This window comes from Temnothorax nylanderi, unplaced genomic scaffold (genome assembly GCF_030848795.1).
Source record: "Temnothorax nylanderi isolate EJ_2023f unplaced genomic scaffold, tnyl_v1.0 TNYL_tig0023_pilon, whole genome shotgun sequence".
Taxonomy (NCBI): Eukaryota; Metazoa; Arthropoda; class Insecta; order Hymenoptera; family Formicidae; genus Temnothorax; species Temnothorax nylanderi.
In genome coordinates, this window is record NW_027249085.1 from 281,968 (window position 1) to 307,208 (window position 25,241).

Here is a 25,241-nt window from a genome sequence, read left to right on the forward strand (position 1 = left end):
ATGTCACTGCTTATGAATATATTCATATTCATGTTAGTTGCGTAAATAATATAACAGTCGTATAAAACGGTCTAAAAATCCTTTGCTCGAGCAACGATATGACACGTCCAGACACGTCCGCGTCGATGCCACTACTATTCGCGAATGTCTTTTGTTCAACAGATGTCGCGATCATGGTTGGCTACGTATACGAGGTACGTATGTAGGAGGTACATTTGTACGAGGTATGTATGTACGAGGTACATATGTACGTACGAGGTACGTATGTACGGGGTACATACGGGAAGCCCCCTAAAAAACTGTACCTCCTAAAACTGTACCTTCTAAAAAATTGTACCGTGAATTTATAAGTGCGGTACCTCCAATCGGTACCTCCTCCTTTATCAGTACCTCGTGTATTCCGTACCTCGTGCTACTGTACCGGGAAAAGTATCTCCTAGCAGCATGTAACTCGAAATGTCATTTCCATTTAGAAATTAGTACCTCGAATTTGGAGGTACTACGCGGTACATGGTTAAGAGTGTATTATAAGTTTTTTCTCTGTTTCCTTAAATTTCTTTTTAATATATCTATTGTTGTTTTACAAGTTGTAGTTATGTGAGAAGTTTATAATCTGTTTGTCTTATTATATATTTTGCATTTTAATATAGATTCCGCATATATTTAACGAGAGCGAGCCACTTGGCAGTTTTTTAATATAACAACTCGTGCAGCTTGTAAAAATTCGGCATTTCGGAGGTGTTACCATTACACAAAATTATCACGAGCCAAAGAGATATACCCAGAAGCATGACGACCATATGATATTCATGCTCATTTGCAAAAAGCTCTTCGACAAACAGAATTTTAAAGTTTGCGCTACAATTTGGATTCAATTAACGATAGCGACGCTTTCGCTAAAATTATCCCGGGTGCCAATTATCTTAATTTTACGTACCTTAATCCTGTTGTGATATAGAAAATTCACACCTTGGATCAGAGATTTGCTATCTTGAAAAACATTGCTATATTTTTTTAAGAATCACGCGTAAAAGAATATATTTTTATGTAACGGAAATAACGGTTTTGCTGAAATATCTAAAAATTTAGCTAGATACAGATCTAAAAATAATTTTGTTGCACCATTAAAATAATTATGTAGAACACTCAAACTTTGCTAAATATCATTTGCTAAAATATTGCTAAAATATCAAAATTGTTTACAGTATTATCATCATACTTCAGCGACCTACTATAATTATTTTGATGGTGCAACAAAATTATTTTCAGATCTGTATCTAGCTAAATTTTTAGATACTTCAGCAAAACCGTTCTTTCCGTGTAGCAAAGTACTGTATAACTATAAGAGACATTTTTTTAAATAAAAATCTTTTCTTTTAATAGTTACAGATTTATATTAAACATCAAAGCCTGTTAAAATAAGAGAAAATGCATTATAATTATAGTACTAGCGAGCTTCTGCTCACTATTGATATATACTACTGAAATAAGTGGAAGATACTGTGATAGACAGTGTCCTCTCACTGTTGATCTATACTACTGATAGTAAAATACCGCAATATGACTAACGTAAATTTAATAATGCATTTTATTAGTTCGAAATAAACTTATTTGAATAAATTTTAATTCAAAACATGCAACTGCAGGCCTTAATTTCGTTTCGTAAGCAATACCCTTGTCAACTGTATTAAAATACCCAACCTATTTATTGCGGTGACCAATAGCGAACCGGATATCCGACAAAGCTCGTAAATACACAGAATATCGGCAGAAAAAAAGCACAGGAAACAATTGACCCCTTCCTGACGAACGCGACGTATCGGCTTCGTTCATCGCGTTTTGCCTTGATCGCAGCCCCGCACGTATTGAAAACGTGCGATTGGTTGGCGGGCGCTCAATGTATTGTGGCACCTGGTGGCATAGCGCGGGGTGGTTTAAGAGCGATCGGCCTGTATGCGGATAAAATCTCCGAAAGAAAAGAACTTACGGTTATTGTGTCCTAAATCGTGCAATGGCTTCCCTTTCTCATTAAAAACCTTTGACTATACAATTATAGAAGGTAGCCTCAGGAGAAAGAGAGAGAGAGAGAGAGAGAAAGAACAGAGAGAGATGCTTGACGTCTATATATGAAACAGAGAGCGGAAATGAGGGTGAGAGGGGAAATGTGAGAACTACATGATGCAATAGGGTGAAACGGGGGGGTGAATACGAGTGAGAGAGCGCGGAAGCTTTCGTGAAAGCTTCGGCAGGCTCCGCCCCTCGCCAATAGCAAAGCACAGAGGTTTGCTTATCTTCTGGTGCGCCGGCCAATATCAAACTGACCCGGCCGCGCAGCCTCCAAGGTGGTCCAATCGGTAAACGCTCAGAAAAACGCGCTTCCACGCGGTCACGCTGTACAAACTGCGAAAGCTAGTACAAACCGTATTTGAAAACTCATAGCGCGCGATCGTTGTCGACGCCTAGAGAAATCTTCGCACGTTCTTTCTCTTGCACGTGTCTTCCACTTTCCGTTTCTCTTTGCATAAAGTTTATTACCGATATCATTCATATTTGTATTCATACTTACATATTTATGTGTAATCAAGTTAGCAGTTTTTGCTTTTAATTTATTGGATATATTCTGTATATTTTTCTCTCATTGTATATTTTTTAAAAATATGACTGATTTATTATATCCATCAATGTTTTAATAATAGCTGTATATATTTGTTTTTTTATAACAACTTATTTATACTTTATAATATTATCTAATCTTGGAATTTATCTCTGAGTGCCGTAATTATTATTTTATATTGTAACTGCCATTACTCCACTAATATAGTGAAATAATAACTTTTATTGTTTATTGTCAGTTTCAAGTCGTACGTTAATTGCATGTATTATTATAGTGATAAAATGTTTGATATAAATTTACCATGCAATACCACTCATATATTTACAAAAGGAAAACATATTATAATTTAACACTTAAACAGATATGCACATTTGTATATGTTATTAATGCAAATAACATAATGAATAAGTATGATTTTCGATAAAAGGTCATCGATGTATTAGAATAAAATATTATTGAAAATCAACAATAAATAATATGTTACTTTTGCACTGTAATAATGAAGTTACATTGGATGTAATAATTGCATATAATTATGATGTTCATAATTCTATCCCCGTTCCACAAACGTGCAAAATTTATATAATTAAAATTTCCCATAAAATAGTATAAAATTATTAAAGTATGGATTTACTCTAATTCATGCACATATTCGTTTATTGTGTATTATATTTATACGATTCAATATATCAGTCTTTTTTAGTAACGTAGATTAGTTCTGATCAAAATATATGTATATATTGTATATTACACAATATATACATAAATTAGAGTCAAAGGATCCACTTATCTCAATCAAACCTTGTAATTATACAACTTATGTTCAACTAAATACAATGTAATATTTGTTAAGAATAAAAGCATTACAATTTATTATTTTTTATGGAGTAATTGTTCCGTACATTGCTTATAATTTAAGTTCCTTGAGAAGATAATTTAAACTGATTTATCATGCTCTGGCGATCATACAAATTATTCTGGGTCGTTGAGAAACAAAGATACGGTCAATGCGTTAAAAACAAACGTTTCATCGAGTTGAATCTAACTTCACAGACGAGATATTTTCAGGAAATGGTTGTTCTTCTGGTGGTCTTCCTCTTTTTATAGCTGAATTTTCCGTAATTGCGATTGCGATACGAAGCATCCAATTTCATGGCAGTTATTTGTGTTCCTTCTTTTCAGAAACGATTTTATTAATGTATAACCGTCATATCTACACGATGAGAACATTTCTCAAATTGCGATTAAATCCATCTATGTATTTATAATCAAAATCTATGTAGGTATTAAATTTTGATACCGTATTTTTAAATACAATTTAAGTATTGCATTTCGATTATTGTAAATATAACTATTACATATTGCAGTTACAAAACAGTTTTTTTTTTTCTAGAAAATAACTATTTAATTTTTGCACGCCATAATTTAAAAACATGAAATGATAGTTGCCAAATTCTTGCGAGAAATAATTTGGAGTGTAAAGGGTTTCTGCGTCGGATGTGTCCGAGCTAAATTTATCTCCTATACACGTCGATGTAATAAAAACAAAGGGCACGTTGGTTGTACGCACTACAAAAAAAAATCGAAAAAGATTCAAAGCGGAAGAAACTTTGAATGCAAAATATCCACGTTCGAGACAGGCAGGCAGTAGAAACAGACAGTAGAGTCAGCCGTGTTCCCATAAGATATATGTATGTAGTAGAACTAGCACGTGTACGATCGAGCACTAAGGTAACATCTTCGGTAGTACATCCCCTTCGCCATTTCAGTCGTATGCTCTCTGATCGAATCACAATCCTTTTATTACACAGTACTCTCGAATCCGTCTCGGTTGACATTCACCCGCGGTACGACTCAAAGGACCACACTCTAGCATCGTTGGATGCGCCGTAGAAATATAAGTATCGTATGAGGAACTTGTATAAAGGGATACCCGCGCATGGCAATATATACGGAAATACGATAATTGATCGCTAGTTTTTCTCGAGATAGTAAGAATAAGTCTTTCGAATTAATGGCAGACACCGCTTTACGGCATCTGACAGCTCGTAATCCGTTTTTGTGCACATGACACAGTACGTAATACCATAATGATTGAAGAGTCATAAAACAGAATTTGTAACATCAATCTGTACAAACGCACCGGTGAGACGATAAAAACTCGGACGTGCGATTATCGCTATTTTGTGCATACGTATCATACGTTCTAAAATCAAATTTTGTTTTTATATGCGAAGTGAATGTTCCATCAATAAATTTTATGAATGACGTATAACTGATCGTGACTGAAATAACGGATAAAGTAATATCACATAACACGTTTACAATAGCAACATTTAATGCCATAAATTGTTATACGTACATATTTGGTTTGCGTAATATAATAATCTCGTATTTATTCGTGAAGTGTTTTTTAAATATATTTTACGTGATATTTATGTATAATACAAACTCGAGATCAATTTTCTCTTTCCGACTTTTTACTTGAGATCTTCATCCGGCTTTCCGCACTGTGCAGTGACAAATGCTTGTGCATCTTATAAAACTAATTATGCACTTCCCGCTTCACTGTACAAAAGACGCGAGACGGCATTAAGACACGGGGCGTACGGTTGACTAGTTCCGAGAGAATAAAGACAAGAACGCAGGAGACTTCGTACTTTCGCGTAATCTCTTATTAAAATAGGACAGAGGGATCAAGAGCTGAGCCACGCGAAGGTGCGGTAGCACGAATAAAGCAAATAAGGAGAGGCAAAGACCGGCTGCTCAAGCGATGCAAAAATACGACATGTTTTTCTCATTCAATTTTGTAGACAAAAGGTTCCTGCTGCTTCTGTTCAAGAGAGAGGTTCATATCCAAAAGAAAGCTCTTTTCTCAGAACGTTATCTCCTTCATTTGCTTCGACTAGTTAAGAAACATCCCGTGAGATTAGAGATAAAATTTCTTTTGTTTCGAGCATAAAAGCTTGTCTCGGACTGGAACAGCTAGACATTTTTTTGGGTTTCATTATACATATATATATAATCTATTATTTTTAATTCATACCCTTAAAATATTCTGAGAATGGTAGCATATAAATGTAAGGGAATAAATATTCTTTTTTTATATTATCCAATGTATAAGTAAAGGATATAGATTATCGGACCAAATGAATTATTACGTAGGTATAAGATATATTTTACGCGTATCTCCGATAAGAGAATCCTGTGATTTATTAATAGTTATCAGAAATGATAACATCATTAATAAATTTGTATATCATTTTAAACAACACTTCAGCTTTCAGCGAATGAATTCGTATGATGTAAATATTATTGTATCATTTCATACCGTATCATCACATGTAAAATTAACGCGCATGTAAAATTAACAAAAGATATATTTCGACATAATAATGAGGCATCTTCTCTTTTGTCAACAATTTTATATAAAATGATGTTTGTTTTGGGGGTTATATTTTAAAATATATATTATTTTTCGATGTTTTAAACAATAACATACCTATATAATTTAAATATATATAATTATTTATATGTTTTAATATTGTACATGCTGTAATTAATTATATCGTTATTTTCACATTTATCAAAACTAATTTAGTACTGGTAATTCTACAAACTTAGATTTTATAACAAAGCATGCGTATATGCTGAATATATGCATTTACGACAACGATAACCTAATGTTATCATACAGTTTTTTAAAACAAGGTGATATTTTAGAATAACACATTATAGGTAAGTATGTAGCCTTCGAGCTGGTCCATTCTTATGAGATACCCGTTCTAAAGAATGTAGGCATAAAACGACAAAGGTATAGAACCCGCATGTTAGGCCCGACAATTTTTTCGCGAGAAAAATTTCCATGGTAAAGTCTACAGAATCAGGGGAAGTAAGGGTAGGGACTGTTGAGAGGATAGGGGCCGGGAAAGGGGGAAAGCGACGGAAGCATCTGGACAGACTCGCATGAAAGTTTAAACCGATGTTTTACGATGGCTTTTTGTTTCGCGTGTTTTATTGAGCACAGAGCGGATATTCACGTCAATCTCGCTCTCTTGCAATCCGCGAGAAGCCGTGTAGAGTACAGCGCTCTCTTTCGTTTTCTCTTTCATCCACTCTTCTCTCTTTTTTCTTCTCTCTCTCTCTCTCTCTCTCTCTCCCTCTCTCTTTATTTTTCTCTTTATCTTTCTCTCTATCCATCTTTCTTTCTTTCCCTCTTTCTTTCTCTTGCTTTCTCTTTCTCTCACATCAGCGCTCATATGTTATTTTTCTCCGTTCGTCTTCCCCTATTTCCATGCCCTGCCCGTTCTTCTTTCCGTCTCAATCTTTTACGCTTTACCATTTTTCATCAAACTTTTAGTATAATTTAAGAGTATGTACAAAATATACATGCGCGATAAAGTCCGACGAATGCTTTAATGCTTTAAAACCATTTACCATAAAAGTTTTTTCTACAAAAGAATTTCCAGGCCTAACATGAAATTCTACCCTGTTGCCCTGTACTGTCACTTTGTGTTTATGACATTGTTCAGACTAATACGGACATTGTGAATGTACGAATCTTAGAATAAAAATTGCATCTTTATGTAGATACGTATGATATGTATCTTTAAAAAACTCAATGTGTTTCGAAATGACACATTCCAAAGAGTCCTAAAGATTGTGAATATACCCCGCCATTTATATGAAGCAAATTCAATTTCAGTCGCTTTTGATAAAACGGTATTAAAACGTGCCGCAGTTTCTCATAATTAAATTGTCTGATGTAAATGAGACCATTTACTGCCATTTAGAAATAACATACGGGTGGATGATAAAGCAATTTTCAATATAATTTTCAATGTGAAATCGACGTTAAAGGTAAAACGCGCGAAATTATAATAAAAACATATTGCTCTTTGAAGTTACTCTATCGATTATATTTATTTTTATCTCACTAACGATATATTCGTAACGTATTTATAACAACGAAACATTGCTTTCCATTGTTAATTTTAATATTTCCAAATAAATAACTACGATAAGATATTTTCCGTTACATAGTTATAATCCGGCTTGCGAAGTTTGTGTCAACTCTTAATGATATCATATTGCGCGCGTCTGACAGAGAAAGGATGATGGTTAGGAACTTTCTTAGTCTTTTTAAACTTCTCGTTTGCCCAGGTGGGAAACTCGTAAATCGATAGTCCCAAGGGAAGGCAGAACGCTAGATCCTGCACTGCGACGTATGTATCGAAACAACCATTTCCTGCTGATACCTCACCGCGAATGACATATAGCTTGAAACACGCATGATTTATTCCTACATTCGGGAATGATCGTCGCCGTCGACGGATCGATATACGTTACTTATATTGCAAAAGACATTCCGGCAAAATTTTATCAATTTTAATACGTATGTAATTGCGTTATTAAGCCAAGTTCACCAAATAGAAATGATAGAAAATCAATTTATATTGCATTCATTCAAATACATAGTTACATGGCACTAGCACTTGCAATTTGCAAACAATTACAGGTATCGAAATATAAAAAAAATTATAACTTTTTATTGCAACTTGATCAATAGATCAAGTTAGCTAACATTAACAGACAACTACTCATACAATAAAAAGTTATGATTTTTTTTTATTTCGATATCTGTAATTGTAAGTATAACTTACCGAAGACTGAACGTCTTCGCAATAATGCAAAGTAAATTTCTAAAGTCTTCAATGGTTGTGTAACGAGCAATTAAACATTTTGATTATTATTGATTAAGTTTTTACGATCACAAATCTAGTTTTCCTGCCATTTTAATTTCAATTAAATTATTAAGCGTAAAAATGTGCAAAAATACATATTCTTAAAGATAATACATCATGCGTTACAAAAGAAAAAAAACAATATCCCAATTATAATACTTGAGAAGCGCGCAGGAATTTATCGTGAAGCGTACAAGGCCAATATCCTTATATACGGAAAGGATTACGTGGCAGGATCCATGGCATGCGAATACGTGTCGCTGTGCACAAAGGTGCCGACTGTTGCACGCGGCTTATACCCACGTATGCCATGAGAGACGAGTGACGGAGAAAAGATTTTTGGGGAAGGCGCCACGACGAAAACGTCTCGGAGGTTCTCTGTACAACCACGCGCCTTCAAACCGAAAGAATGTAATTACTGAGAGGATCAAAGTCAGAGAAACGACGTCCGTGACCCGTCTGCGTCGGTTTCGTCGCTGTCGTCCTCGTCCTGATGCGGAATTTAAATATCGACGGAAGTATTCGGCGTTTGACTCTCGTAACTGCTGCATTCGCCACCTTTTCCCCTCGTTCCTGCCACTCAAAGACTCGTTCGCTGCTGTCGCCTTTTCTTCATGCTAAAGGGCGACTAGAGGGTCGCAATGAAGGAAACAAAGGAGTTATCCACTGTCAGCATCTCTCTGGAAGGCCGTTAAAAGTACACGCGAATGTTTTAAAGTCCTCGCTTTTTCTTATCCTGATTCCTTGTTATCTCTAAAGCCTCGCTGAAGAAGGATACACTTAAGACAGCAAACTTGAAGAGATCTATCATTCTGAATGGCTACTCCGACAATATTTTATTGATGATTAATAATATTCCGCACTAGTTTATAATAATACATAGAAATCTTACATGCCACAATTATAAATCTATAATTTTGATTAAATAAAGAAATCTCTCAATTTCTTTTAATTCTATCTAAAGAAATAAAATATGTTTATGTCAAAGTTGTAGCAGAATATTTTACATTATTTTATATAAATATCTCATATTGAAAAATTAAATGCACAATCATAGTTTTATAAAAGTACGTATGTATGTTATGTAAAAAATTGTATTTATGCATTTAATATATTTTCTTTCATTTTTCTTCAAAGATGAAAGAAGTGCGTAGTCAGAAACATCATCAGATTCAAAACTATGATTGTAAGTTCCCATGAGAATCCAGACAGATAACTTTTACGAAGCTTAATATCGTCGATGTAATTACATCGTGATGTCATTATGAACAATCACGAACGAACGATATAAAGTTTTATTCCCAGACCTGTCTAATGCGTAACTTCCTGATAATTTTTGTAATTATGTCACATTACAAAGTAAAACGATACTTTCGCACTATAACAAGTATAACACCTATCTTCGCACACACAAGCACAAGTATTGATTATATATTTAATTCCAATAGAAAAATTTACTTTGTACCTTTAAACGCTTTAAAGAAGAGAAAAGAATTAAAACTTGATAGTGTCCAATTGATAGCAGTACGGAACAAACTAGAGCAAATAATTTTCTCGTTTTACTATTTCGATACTTTCTCGCTTAGCAAGAGTTTCTTACATAGTTGTATTTACTATCGTAGTTTGAAAGCCTCTAGTTTACTATCATTTGTTATTATCTGATCAAATAATAATCTGGTAAAAATTTCGTTTATTTTCAAGTAGATTGAAGTCGATCAACTAAAGTTAAACAGAATTTTCGAGTTCAATTCCGAGACACAGTTCTAAAGTAAACTTTTGTTCTTTAACTTCAGCCAAGCAATAAATGACGATATATGCATTCTATCGAGCTTTAAACATACAAGCGGAGAAATCCCACAGCAATCTCGGTTCGCAAACAGTTTTCTATTCATATACATCTATTCAGATACATGTAAAGTAAAGTAGAAGTAGCATCCTATAAGTTCGTAGGAAAAATAAATTTTACATTGTCCGATATTAAAATCACAAGAATTCTTAGAAACAAAATTGTTTCTAAGAATTCTTTTGAGAAATTTGCACTTCCTCAAATTTATATATTTTAGTTTATATTCTTTACGATTATTAAATGTGATTATTTGTTCTAAGCACCAAAATTGAAAACATTATGTATATGTATAACATAAGTTTTATCAAATCAAATAAAATGTCTTATATTTTTAAGTGAACTTTTAATTTTATCCAATTTTAACTGTATCCAATTTTATTTCTTAACGATGCAATAGGAGTGTACGTTATTTATAGTAACTTTTCAATAATAATTTTTTTCTGTGATATAAGATATATATCTTATCAAATCATTAAAAAATATTTCCGACATAATTAATTAGAATCTATGATATATGTATTTTTAGAAGTTACTGATTGAAGAACAAGCACTAATGACAATCGAGCTACTTGCCGAAATGCGTTTTACGCGGGTCATCTCGTATCGTAAGATACATAGATCTAGAAAACGCATTTCTCGGACGAAATAAACACTCGCTTCTCTGACTGCACGTGCACGTGGAGCGACTCTCGGGCCACGCGTTTAGAATGTTTCGCGAGACGAGGAGCCACTTGAAGAGGAACGCATTCCACGGGACGGGTGTTCACGATGAGAGGCTTCCGCCAAAAGCTTGCGTCAAGCTTTCTCGCTTAACCTTAGCGAACGCGTACGTGCTTTCTGTCAGGAATGCCTAGCGCATCGTTCGTCGTCGAGCTACCAGAGCAACTATGGCCAAACTGCGTTTTACGCGGGTCACCGAGAGTGTAACATGCAAAATTCACTCAACGAAAGAGCCGTCGCGTTTAAAGTCATTTTCCGTCATCTTTCTGCTTTGTCAGCACGATTATTTGCAAGTAAATTTATATTTAATTAATTGTCTTTATAAAACAATAAATTAAAAAATCCAATAAATGGATGAAACTCTTTTCATATACACGTGCTTGGAGATATAGATTTTAAGAACATTATAAAAAATATTACGTTAAAATTATGTAAATTAGTGGATTACGCAATTTTATAAAATAATATAGTTTGGCAAAGTCAAAGTTTTAACTTATCTAAACTTCACGTCGTTTAAAACATTTATTCGCTGATAGATCTTTTTGGTTTTCTCATAAATATTTGACTATTTCGTTTTCTCCAGGGACTAGTCACTTTCGTTTCTATTTAGGATTAAACGATCTTTAGAATGGATCGAGTTGATGCATGACGCACGTGCGTATCGAGGGACGTACTAATAGAAAGTGATATATGGGAATTGATCTTTTATTATTTAAGCTATGGTCGATCTCGGATATGCATGGAATGCATATTTGCTAGTAACCTACTGTACACGAATCAATGTTTCCCTGAGGGGCGGTTGTAAATTTCTCCGTGAAACGAGGGTTGTGTTAAACGAAATTTCTCCTGCCTACAATGTTGCCTAATGATCAAATAAATCAGAATATGTATGAAACTATCGAAAAAATACAAAAAAAAGTAGATAATATTTATTTAGATAAACTTTATTATCTCGTGTTTAATTAAATTTTTGATCGCCATATTAAAATGTAAAATGTGTAAAATGTATTAAAATCAAAATTAATTTTTTTGTATTTTATCGTAATAAATCTTTTGTCTATGAATGTAACCAATTATTTTATTAGAAATCCCGATCAAGATCTATCATATTCCAGAAATACATCTATGTACGGATGCTTTAAATCATTTTTATATCTATACATTAGGGCCATATCGCGTTGTTACGTCATATTTTATTAAATTTTATTGAGGCTACATATCTTCGTTGACGATGTCTATTGTACAACCATATTCAGCGTTCCGTTAACCGTTAATATCAGCGCATTAGCTGCTGGTATTTAAATTCGTGTACGAGTAATTACTCGCGATAGAGAATACAAAAACGACGATTACCGCGTTTGACACTCGATTAAATAACGACAGGCGAGTTTGCAATTACAAACGCGACAGGAAGACGCTTTTAAACCATCGATCACACATAGGACAGGTAATCAAATTATTGTCGAAATAACTATGTAAAAACTTCAAGAGGTTTTGTGCACGACCCACACTAACAATTTAGATATAGGTTATATGTATTTAATAATAACCAAAATAAAAGTAGAGAATAAAATAAGTGAATAATTACATATTCATGCATCATGCCCTTTCAAAGCTCTGTGTTTAGCTCGATAAAGAATCCAGAATCTTAGTTTTGTTATAACGGATCAAACTCTTATATTTATTTTTTCCACATCTTATATCTTTCTCCCGTATTTTATCCTTTCCTAGCCTTTGTACATTTATTCGACATATTCGTATCCGCGATCGTGATTCTCGCATTCAAATGCGTTCCGATAAAGAGCGGACGATCTGCGGCGACGGACAAACCGAAGCCACTTTGGTCCTTGAAGTAGCCAGACTCTAAGCGGGCGAGTGAGGCGACTGTGTATACAGTAGTGGTAATACATAATAAGATATGAACGGAGGGCATGCGGCATAATCATATATCATAAGGTAGTGCGGTATGGCGAAGTATTCCTCCGTCTACACGGAGTGCGCACACCAACGGGATCACTATCGCCATCACAACTACCACATCGCATCCATATAGATACACGCGAAGACTAACCTGAGGAGAAGGGTCCTTCCTCTCGTTCTTCATCCTCCCCCCCCCCCTCTCTCTCTCTCTCTCTCCTACTCTATATCTTGTGTATATTCCCTATCCGACCACCGACTGAAACTCCACCACGGTGTACACGTATGCGGCTAACACCCGCATTCGAAACAAACGCTCGCGCGGCATGTGCACGAGGGATTTGGTACTGTTCCCTTAACTTTTCGAACAAGAAAACCGGAAGGAAACTTCCCGGGCGCGCCCAACGAGCGACACTGCGTGGGATAAACGGTTTGGTCAATGAATAAATAGAAAACCGGGAGAAAACTTGATGTACTAAAACGCTTCCGGATCTCGAGGCGCACACGCGTATCTGGGGATGCAGTCGTAATCATGGAGCTGTCCGATGCAGTTACAAAGAGCGTACTGCCGTTGACTTATAGCCAATGCGAATAAAAAAATAGATACGATTCTAGCTAGAGGCGATTTCACGGACACGTAACAGAATCGACAGAAAACTTTAAATGTATATACATTAAAAACTAACTTCGTAGCACCTCAATATTTTCATTATAAATGTACATATAGCATATGAGAATTTTTGACTTTAATTAATCTCTAGTTTAGGTATTGCTTTTTACTCTTGTAATTAATATTTTATTATAAGCACCAAAATGTGCTAAATGAATATATCGATAACGCACTAGAGCTTTTTACACATTTTTGCACAATTAATCGACAGTTGCATGTTCCAGAATTAAGTATTAGCGCTAATCTGTTATAATCCATCTGTTTTAAGATAATGGATCTATGAGATATTATATTTGCACGTCATTATTTATAATATATTGATATTTTTAAAATTTAAAATATACATACGAATATTTACAAATCTCCTATATGCATCAACCACACAAATCCATTATCTCAAATCAAAATATAAGAAAATTTGTCACTCACCGATACGATGCGCAGCAGCAGAGTTATTGAATAAGAGATGTTGAGCTGCAAAATACAAATAAATCCAAATTATAGTAGCGCCCAAGATAATTAAAATTTTAAGAAAGTAATAAGCGTATAAAATAATGATAAATAATTTATTTCGCAAATAACAGATAAAGTAATAAAAGATAAATTACTCACTCCGTAGTTGCTCTGCCGTCGCCCGATGCCTCCCAGGCCTCCTCCTCCTCTCAGATTTCACTGTTGCACTCATATAGCACTCGCTCACGGAAGCACGGTTGCACGTACGTACCTACAAATTATTAGAATATAACTATTGGTGCGTGGCATTTTGCGGCACTCCGGATATTAGTCAAACGCGATACGCACAGAAATTCTTATATTATTATATTGTTATAGAAAAATTATAATCGCGAAGAAAAAGTACGATTATACGATTCTATACGCTCGACATTCGTGATATTTCGTAAATCAGAGGCAACGCCTTTTCATACATTAATTGTCTGTGTATAAGCATGAAATTTATGTTATACGATAAAAAAAAACATTAAAATATGGAGTCAATAATTATTTACTCTCCAATTAAACGCGTTACGGTGTTACTCAACTCGGAATCGATTTAGCACCTGCACAACGTTTCCTTAATACTCGAAAAATTTGAAAGTATAAATATCGTCATCTTTCGTGCTGATATCGTTTATATGAATTATTCGATCGGATAATTCGCGCACTCTATTCCGTACTTTTAATCTAAAAATAAATGAGATGTTACCGCGAGAAGCCGCGACCCTTCCGAGAAAACGCTCCGCGACACAAATATCTTACCTGCGTGTGAAACGGAAATTTTTAAAGTTCGATATACGCAACGACGGTAGATACGTTACTCGGTTACGCGAGATTCATTCTCGGCGAGCGGAGAGACAGCGCGGATTCGCCACTTCGCTTGCGTTAGATGAAACTAAAACTTGTTAAATTCGCCGTATTCTGTGGTGCGAATCAATGCAAATCAATTAATTCGACGCCACTCGCGAACGCCGAGAGACACGTCGATCGTACGGAAAAGCGGAAAAAGTGTACATATATTGTCCCGAGACGAACCCACGAAGCCTATCGAGAGAACACTCTTCGCGACTCCGAAATTCATCTGCGTGTGGAACGGAAACTTTCGAAATTCACTGTACGCAATGACGGTAGATATGTTACTCCGACAAGATTCACTCTCGGCGCGAGGGAAGAGACGCGGATTCGCGAAATTCACCTGCGACAAATCAATTAATTCGACGCCTGCACTCGCGAACATCGAGAGACGCGATATGGATTTACATACGTGACAAGACGATCGACCGTCGCTCAATTCCGACACTCCTGTTCGCTGGGTGAGATTCACACACGATCTTCCTTCTTCTTTAATCACAATGGCACCTGTCTCCTTTCGTCGCGGCGTCGTCAATATGGCCGGAAGATTCACGATCGACGGTTAGAGAACGCGAGAAACGCGGAGCGGCCTGAACACGGCTCCGAATTCGCACCAATACCGCCCGCCGCGCCCGCGCCTATATAAGTAGTGAATAGGAAAAATTTGGAAAGAGTGGGGGGAAGGGTATACGTCACGTCGAGCGTCTCGCGCGGCGCGGGGCGCGGGGCGCTGGGCGCGAGGCGCGGGTCTTCCAGGAAAGCCGGGAGTCCAAAAAAACGTAAACAACTCCGGCGATATAAACGGAGGCGTACAGCGACGGCTCGCGAGCGACGCGAACTTTTTAAGTCCCCCATTCGATCTCTCCCTACGAAATAATAGATAAACTGTTTTTCGGTTTACGGCGACGACTGCGACGAGTGCGATGAACAGGAACGCGAAACTTGTGATTCACGGCTAATTTCAATAATGCCGCTCTCGCGTGATTGTAAAACGCAAAATTCATACGCGGTGTGTTTTAACATTACGCAAAAATTAGTTAATCCGTCTTGAATACACTAAACTCCAAAGCGTTATTTCGACCCAGCCGCATACGTATATAACTCATTTTTCGATCTTGCGTGTTTAGTCGTTTTCGTGTAATTATCGCTCGTATTCAATGAAGCCGGCGCCGCGGCGCGGCGGGCGCCGCTCGCCGCGTGAACGTTTGACGAAAACGTACCCCTCCCCTCTCCTACCGATTCTTAACGGCTATATTCATGCCGACATTGCCGACGCGTAGCGAGAGGGTCCGACGTCCGACGACGAATTGCGGCCGCCACGCACTTCTCGCAGTTCTCGCGTCTTTTTATCCGCCGGATGTGAATCTCGCGTGTGAACGAGGGTCGGGAGTGTCGAATCGAGTGACGGGCGATCGTCTCGAGTGCACGGATGCCGCGAGATGGTCCGCGCGAGATCGCGATTAACGCGTCTCGCGACGTTCGAAGGCGGCCGCGGCGGCAACACAATCTACCTGTTCAATCATTGCATATGGCGGATCTCAGGTACTCTGATTCGACGATACGCAAGTAAGTCGTCACTCGCTTTTTTCTATTTGTCGAAAATAAACCTCGCGTATAAATAAATATAAATAAACGGATCGGAGTGCTGTGCTTTTTGATAGAGTGATAGACGGTTATTATTTTCGATTATTTCGCCCGACTTTTCTGAAAGGGACGTTCTCGCCCCGCTCCCCGCGCTCTTCCCTTTTCGTGTATACGTGTCGCGCCTGCTCCGCGTTTCTCACGTCTTTTTGCCGGTCGAGAAAAAGTTTCGCGCGCGGACGAGCGTCCGGAGTCGTCGGAATCGATGGGTGATCGTCTCGATGCATATATGCAAATCCATACAATCGCGTCCTATCGCGTCACTGCACGGATTTCTCGAAAGTTTCGATTTCGCGGGAATTACGCGAGTGAATTATGCACTGCGGGGGAACATCCTTCGCCGCAATCGCCGCATGGCATAGCAGCGTGAAATTAGGCTGGCGTGATGTCACACGGCATTATAACGGTCAGTTCGCTTCGAGCGATAGACGCAGTGGTTCGCGTCGTTACCTGCCGACTCGAAACGTGCCGCGCGAGTAACAATAAAAGACAGCTTTGCCTACGCTGCTATGTAAAATATATTTGATTCCGTGTATTACCGAAGAACGAACTATTAGAAAAGTATGCCAATAAAATATGTATATAATTGCTTGCTCTATCATCATTCGAAAGAATAGGTTGCGTGAAATATTTATTTAAATGAATAGCTTCTACCCCGATATATCTACGAGTCGTCAATCGCAGAAATTGATAAAACGTTAATTGTAATAATCACGGAAACGTATTTTGATACTTGTCGGTATATCAAAGCAAACACCGAGGCCACACGCTAAAGAGTAATATTTCATTTGTCATACACGACAAATTTTTTAAGCGTATTGATTGGCTAGATAGAAAATTTCTTGAGACTCGAGAACTTTTCGTCACACTGAAATATTATTTTATTACTTTACTCTTAATACTAGATACTTTATATAATAGATAATTTTGAAATATTCGGTGTTTTGCATTTTACATTTACTTTGTCAAAGGTGATAGTGCTGAATGCACATTCGCAATACAATTAATATCTAATTATAACAATCTCGATTTTTTGATGACACATAATCTATATTGTATCGTCCATATTATGTTACATATGTAATTACACAATAATCTTCCGATAATCTGATAATAGGAAATATTAATTCATTAATTGAATAATTTAATAATAATAATGTTTGCAGTAATTTTCTATTTTCTTCTTTGTAAAAAAAAAGATTAAGTACGAAAATCTTGAAGAAGTTCTGCAAGCAGTACTATATTTCTTACGAGCGAAAATATGTATACTGCGCACATACATCTTTCTAACGAGATTTAGTTGCCATGAGAAACGCGCGATTTTGTTACTCTATGCGTTTTAATTCTTAAACAACACTTTATCACGAAGTTCATACTTTTGGTATAAGGACGACCGTATTTAAAGTCATGTTTCTGTTAAAACGTTTGATCGTGTATTCCATTATCATATTCCTATGCGGCATTAATCTTATTTTTGTGACTCTTTAAGTCCAATGTTACATAAAACATAAAAAATTCAAAGAGAAATAATAATAAATTATTTTATACTTTTCAGAATTAAGATAAATTTTACTTTTCAAAGAAGATTAGATTTATATATATATATATCGTGCGACGATAACTCCTTGGTCGAAGGAATTAATGTGAAATGCAAGGGATAGATTATTTGAAAGAAATCTATTTTACGAAATTGATATTTTATTGAAATTATATCAAAGTAAAGTAATAATGTTTTAAAGCGACAATACAACGGCTGGCAAGCGATTGTAGTGTTTCTTTGGCGGCACTGAACATGCAGGCGCGTATGCCAGGATCTCTCGTATTGTCACTCGCGCGGTATAACTGGAGTAGATAGTGGCAGGAATCGTTCCGTTTGTCTTTACCTTACTTTCCGTATAGCGACAAGCACCAAAATACGTTTCTGTGATTATTACAATGAACGTTTTATCTAATTCTGCGATTGACGACTCATGTATCGGGGTAAAGGCTATTCATTAAAATAAATATTTCACGCAACCTATTCTTTCGAATGGTGATAAAGAAAGCAATTATATAAATTACTATTTTATTGGCATACTTTTCTAATAGTTATTTCTTTAATAATTATAATACATAGAGTCAAATATATTTTACATAGCGCCTTGAATTTCTTATCAATTTAAACGTAATTTTGTTTATTATTTAAAAATGCGGAGTAATGCGCTAATTGTCGGATCGGATAATAAAATGGTATCGACATAAAAGATGCCGCTAATCATTTTCGAATTATTAAGGAAACGTTATAGGTGCTAAACGGATCGATTTCGAGTTAAGCAACGTCACGCTGTATTTAATTAGGAAATAAATAATAGTAATCGATTCCGTATTTTAATATTTCTCAACCGTACGTAACAAAGGGTACATTTGAGCCGGAAGCAGCTAGCCGAGCGGTTAAATGTGATAGGCTGGATCCGGAATTAAGAATCAATCATATTCAATCACGGGCTAGCTGCTTTGCCTGCTCGAACGCGCCTATAAATTAAATGCTAGCAATTTATGAAAAGCCTTCATCTCTAATTTGCGAGATAATTATGAGTATCGAACGGATCGTAACTTCGTGCGAATATACTCTTTTTTTTCACGTAATTCTTTCTGTCGCAGTATAAGAAAGTGCGCATCGCACCTGATTAACAGGAGTTCTGGAAAATGCCGCGTAATCGTCATATTCCGATAATTAGTACGTGCGCGATCGTAATTAACCGTATTTCCGTGAGTGAGTAGTATCGTGTGAGTGTAACAGAGAAATCTGAGAGGAGGAGGACGCCCGGGAGGTATCAAGCGACGGCGCGGCGGAGCAACCATGAAGTAAATAATTTATTATTTGTGATGTTATTCGATACTTGCGAGATTAATTATTTACAACTAATTTATGCGTTTAACAATTATTTTCTTCAAATATACATTAATTTCGACGTTGCTAGAATGTGGATTTATTTGCTCTTAATATTTCTTATTAAATAATTTCGCTGCTGCGTGTCATAACTGGGAAACACCGATTTTATTTCAATTTGAAGTATACTTAATGAATTTGTAAAAATCTATAGATGTACATTGGATGCTCAGAAAGGTGTTCAAGTTACAACACACACATATTATAAGAATAAAAGTATTGAAAGACTGAGAAATAGTAAATTTGTACATTGTATTGTTGAGTTTCGTGCTCACAAATAAAGAATGTATTTGGCTCTCGAGATATAAAATTTTATTTTCAATTAAATTCAAGTATACTTTTTTATACAAGATTTATGTAATGACTATAAATATGGATGTTACTCATTTCTCCATTTCATTTATTTTCCATTTTAATAATTTCCTCAAAATCTGTTTGTTATTGTATATTTTTATGTTTTTATTTGTTTGGAATAGAATCAATACATTCACGCAGCGTCTGTTTTTTACCAATTCTTTATCACTTCGTACTGTTATTTTCTATAAAATTGAAAACAACAATATGAATAATTATAACTAATGGGTTGTAACAATTAATGGTGTGTAGAAAAGAATTCTTTGTATAAGTTATATATACAAACTGAACGAAAAAGCTTTATTACTCTATAAATTAATCGTAATCATGATGGAATTGGTTAAATAAATTGTTAAGAATATTTAATCTATCTACACAAATTTATGAACGCCAGCACTGATCAGGATAACTCATAAATTGTGACTGAAGCTCACAGTATCGATTTTATACAATCAGCGTAATCAGTTAATAATGAATAATTGAAATTCAAGCACTATTGAAATCACAATTGTTATTGCGGTCGCACCGAAAGTGACATTATAAATCAATTTTCTGCTTACAGGGTATTGATATGTAAACTAAAAATACCTATCCTAATAGATTATTTTAACGATTAACGTGCGGTTCTGCGATTGATTTATTTACATTAGTTAATTAGCAATTAACAGTTAATTAACCATTAATCTGTCGACTCGCCTTTTGTCCGATATCGATTTTTTTTTGCTTTTTCTTTATTTTACTTGATATATAGTTTTTCCAATAATAGCACCGTGTTATAAATTTCAGAAGAAGCTAAAGATGTATTACACTTTCTAGATTGGAATAAAGTGAACTTGTGAAAAGTTATCTTTCTCGGAAAGAATAACAAGTATTAAGCTTTTGCGAGAGAACGCTTGGTTTTTTTTCGCGCAAAATAGTTGTCATATGTTGTCGCGACGGTAAAAAGAATCAATTAGACCGAACCTAGAAACGAGCGAGGTCAATATACCTCGAGCATTCCAAGTACTGATATTTACAGCGTAATTAACGATTGAACCGACACGGATTGTCACGGGGTTTACTGGGAGACCCCGTTTGCGAGTGTGTTTCTCGTACGCGCGGGAAGTAAGCGAGTGTTCCGTAAATTTCTTACGATAGCATTTCCGTGACTTATTACCGCAGCAGGCGAGAAGCGTTAGTGGTGCCGCGTCGACTAATGGCGCCATGTGGCGGAATGTGGCGGAATGTGGCTAGAAAATAAGAAGGCATAAGTAAGAAAACGTTACAAATCCACCCCACGGTATTGGACGCTGTATCGGCCATAACGTTAAACGACAATATAGGACCGGCGCCCTTCGTCATGCGAAAGTCCGAAACGGCCTTACCCCCATTAAATGTACTTATATAAGATACTAGCCGGTGGGCAGCCAACCTCGCATCAATCACGATAATAGGACAATAAATATCTGACCGGCAGGCGACTGCCCGGCTAAGATCAAAAGTGCAGTAGCTTGCAATTTCTGCCCGATTTCCTGCCGATATTCGCTCGCAATAACTCAACCTTCACATCTGTAATATGTAATCGCTCCCCTATCGCGGTCTAAGCCTCGCATTAAAGTGTCACCCTGATCCATTCCCTTTCTCCCCCTCGGTGTCGAAGTACGCAATATTCTGTGCAACAGTTCGATAGTTTGCAGGCAAGATTTGTCGCTTCCTAGCACAGCTTGCTACGTAGGCTGCAAAAGGCAAAACGGATCTCACACTTGGCCAGTCAGAAAATTCCTCGATTTTGTTTACGCGATGGTACGAAGGCGATAAAGGATTCCGACTTTCCTCGTGTCACCTCCACTCGTGAACACAGGAATGTCTTTTTAGCGGATCATAGCAGCAGGATTATTTGAAATTGCTGTGAGAATTGAATTAAGTAAGACTAAACGACAGAATAATTAACTATTAGATTTTTGTTGCTGATTAAAATTATATTTTATTATTAGTGAATGTGATGTAAATTTTAATTTATTCTAATTTACTGCTACTTGTTATCATATTAATTACACGTTTTACTTTTATTGATTTTTTCTCTTGCATTCTCGTGCATTTTATTATTGTTTAAATTAAAAGCACATCAAATTTGATATATTTTATCCATTTTTTTAAATTATATTAGTTACGTAAAGATATTTAAGTAAAGATCTTTAATTTAAATTATTAAACATTAATCGTATAATTTTCAATATTAAATTAAAACTTGGAAAAACTCTTTGTAAAAGCATTATCGTCTCTTTGCGTCTATTTTTTTATTTGTGTGTGAACAAATATCTTAATAAAAATCAATTAAAAATATAACCTTTAGACGAGTAAATTTACAAAATAGTGCAGACTCGAGGCTGCTTGATGGGACACGAGGTATCGATAGTCGTCATTTCGCGCGGCAGTTAGAATACTAGGTCGACCTCGTTTCGCGAGCGGTTTATTCAAAACGGAAGTTTAGATATACGCCTAGAGTAATACGAAAGTGGCGTATCGGATGGAAACTTCACCTTTTAATATATAAATATGGCAAGAGGCAGGGTTCAGCATAAGGTGCGTGTGCATTAACTGTTCAAAACTACGACATGTAAACTTGCTTTTCTCCCCTATAAACCATAAAACAACGGGCTCTGGACCGGTAGACGACCTCGCAACCCGCTAACTATTAAAAGTTGCAAATTGCTGCAGACACACTGCGGGGCCCCGTGTTCGTGTACTGGCCGTCTTGGGCACTCGCGCGCGTTCGTCCTATCCTAACTTACTTACTTACCAGACTTACTCGCTTCCTTACTTATATAGTCACTCGTTTACTTACTTATTCCCCGCTTCGTATTCCTTATCCTTTGCACTTTTCCGCGCTGCGGTTTTCCCCCGTTAACATTACTTGTTCTTGTCACACTTGTTCTTATACGCCCACACATTGCACATTATACTTTTTTCTTTCTGAAACAACTAATCTAGCAGAAATCTCGAGAAATGTGGTTAAACGTTAAGTATTAAAATAACGAAATAGCAGAGCAGATATTATTTTTTATTATATTTGTTAGAATTTGACTGTGTACGGTGCAAACTACTATCTCCTGCCATTCATTCCATAACTAACGAAGCTATCAGCCGGGTAGAGATAATTTATATTCAGGATTGCTATATAATAGACAATAACGCAGATTATTTAACTTCTGTACACACACCAGTATTCAATATACTATCCGGCAAACTATTTGCTACGGTTAGTTTACCGTTTAGTTGCGGTGTCCCAATGTCGCTTCCAAATATATTTTGTAAAATAGTTTACGATACGCGGCTGGCTGATAATCGTACAAAGCACCGCGTGGGCGTAAATGCTTTATCAAGCGGGACAGAATATTTTGCCTCTGTTCGCACATTTCGCTATAATTCGGTTCAATTATCATTCGATTATATCGATTTTCGAGGTATGTATTTAGCATCGGCGTACAAATGCGGGTCCGCAAAATTACGAAAAATATGTCCGCGCGGAGACGCAAATCCCACGAACAGTTAAATCAAAAGCGTTATCAAAATCGAATACCAATTTACATCAATTTCTTTAGCATATGTATTGTAAAATGTACGTGCGAATATCTAATATAATAAAGAATTTTTGCTACTTCACTTTACAACAGAATTTCTTCGCTTTATTACGTGCCGATAGCCACAAATTGTTAATTTTACATCCGACTATATTGTGTCAGCTTTATAATGAAATGTTAAAGCCATTTTTTTTTAAATTACTGGCAAAAACTCAATAAATTTATCATTAATCAACATATCCGCGTTTTCATGTTAAAATATATTTTTAATGCGATATATTTCGTGCATTGCAATTTTATACAGGATATTTTATGTTGTTATCTCAGTTAAAAGTAAGAAAAAAAATACATTGAAAAAATCTGGTACGAGTTTCGCTGAATATAATTCAACTTGAAAAATATTAAAAGCACGTAAAAAGAAAGTTGTCGTTTGGTTGTACGGTCTTTATTAAAATAACCGTCTTTCTAATTGCTGCGTCTTAAAGCGCTTTTTTATCTCAGCCTATGCGCCAGTTTCATAAACCCTCATAATCCAAGAGAGTTAAATACCGTACCTGCCAGAGACTGCACGAACGACGCCGAGGGTCGACTATGCCGACGGCCAAGAAAATGAAAAGTAACGATTCAATATCAACGCTACGCGGGTTGCGTGTAGCGAATTAACACGTACTGATACGGCTGGTGTGTCGTCCATGTTGGTGACACCATTCTTCCATTAACCCTGTCTACATTTTCTGCGTATCGTGCGCGTGACTTTTATTATTCGCGTGCTTCTATCTGCGTAACATTTTACTATTTCCTGCTTATATCATGCTCGTGAAATCTATCACGCCATTAATTGCCAATATAGGATTACGCAAAGGAACGAAATCGCTGAAGAATGCATTTTAAATTGATTTTAGTTTGATTAAAATTATATTTAAATTAAATATAAGAGTACATTGTTAAGAAAAATGTGTCGATGAATTCAACACATGTTTTTATATAGAAGTTTCCCAGAGGGCTTATTAATTGCCAATATTATATTTTATAAGAGACGTCGGTATTGCACATCCGCGCTGTCTGAAAAAAAAAACAATACGTTGTCGATAAAATCGATAGACTTCTATCATACGTGGCGTATTCTCTATTAGAGATTTTTGACAAAAGAAGATATCAAATCAATAATGGACGATATACGCGTATAATAGTTTAGTTACTCTTCTAAACTAACTTGGCTCTTTGCAAACGTTTCGTACGTTGCGAAATTCAATACAGCAAAACTTATTCCGCGGCTTGCTCGTCGTAGTTCCGTCGCTTTTACGTATTTTCATTTTTTTCCTGGACCGCGATCGATTCCACCGAAATGACTTTTACTATCTATCGAATATCTGCGACGCTACGAGCGGGTACACGGTGATGCATAAAGAATCCAGTTTACGGCGTCTGTTAGGACTCGACGATACCCGACACGTCCCATTTCCGCCACCCGACGTCTTCTCCAAAGTGAAACCACTTCCTCGCTGCCGGAATCTGCAGATCCGATTTAGAAGTAATGTGATCGATTCTCCTAAGTTTGTCTAAGAAATTTCGGTAGCTCTAAAAATCAATAGCAACGTAGAATGTGGATTTATAAAAACAGTTTACGAGTAAGGAGATGACTAGCTATAATAGCTTCAATAAATTCTATTTAATACGATTTATAATTCATATTTGTATTCATTATTGCTGATACATGATTATTAAGTTAGCTATCAATCTAACCGCTTTATAATTAAATATCTTTTTCTACAATTATGATCTCAATCAAACTTAATTAGTGTAGAAAACAATATTGTTTTCTATACTATGATATATCTATCTATCTATATATATATATATATAAAATATTAAAGATTATTCGAATAGATTAAAGAATAT

The 25,241-nt window shown here is 36.0% G+C and overlaps 1 protein-coding gene across 7 annotated transcripts in view; it reads left to right on the forward strand.

The window, feature by feature from the left end:
* The window catches only part of LOC139769533 (uncharacterized), a 405,408-nt gene that overhangs the window by 152,018 nt on the left and 228,149 nt on the right, over window positions 1–25,241 (forward strand). The gene's annotated exons all lie outside the window — the stretch shown is intronic.